Genomic DNA, 405 nt, shown 5'->3' on the forward strand with positions numbered 1-405 from the left:
AAAAGGGCTCCACAGATAAAAATTGTTAATATTATTATTATTATTTTAAACAGTATATTTGCCAAGATCAGAAATGTCATTCTTTCCTCTGTTTGTGAAAGGTCTGCAGAGCCCTCTGTGTGCATTTCTGCGACAGCGCCCACTGAAAGCTTATTACTTCAAATCTTTGTGTTTACTGTTCCTCTGTCTCACTGACCCAGGTCGTATCTGACCCCGGTCAGGGATGAAGAAGCAGAGTCTCAGAGAAAAGCAAAGTCTCGTCATGCCAGACAGACCCGACGGTCTACACAGGTAAAGATCAAATGTCTGACAGAAGTTCAGGTTTTTATTGGATTGTGTTTTGACTGCTGACAGATATGGAGCTGTATGAATGTCCTGCAGGGTGTGACACTGACAGACCTGAAA

Source organism: Plectropomus leopardus, chromosome 8 (genome assembly GCF_008729295.1).
Source record: "Plectropomus leopardus isolate mb chromosome 8, YSFRI_Pleo_2.0, whole genome shotgun sequence".
In the NCBI taxonomy this organism is placed as follows: domain Eukaryota; kingdom Metazoa; phylum Chordata; class Actinopteri; order Perciformes; family Serranidae; genus Plectropomus; species Plectropomus leopardus.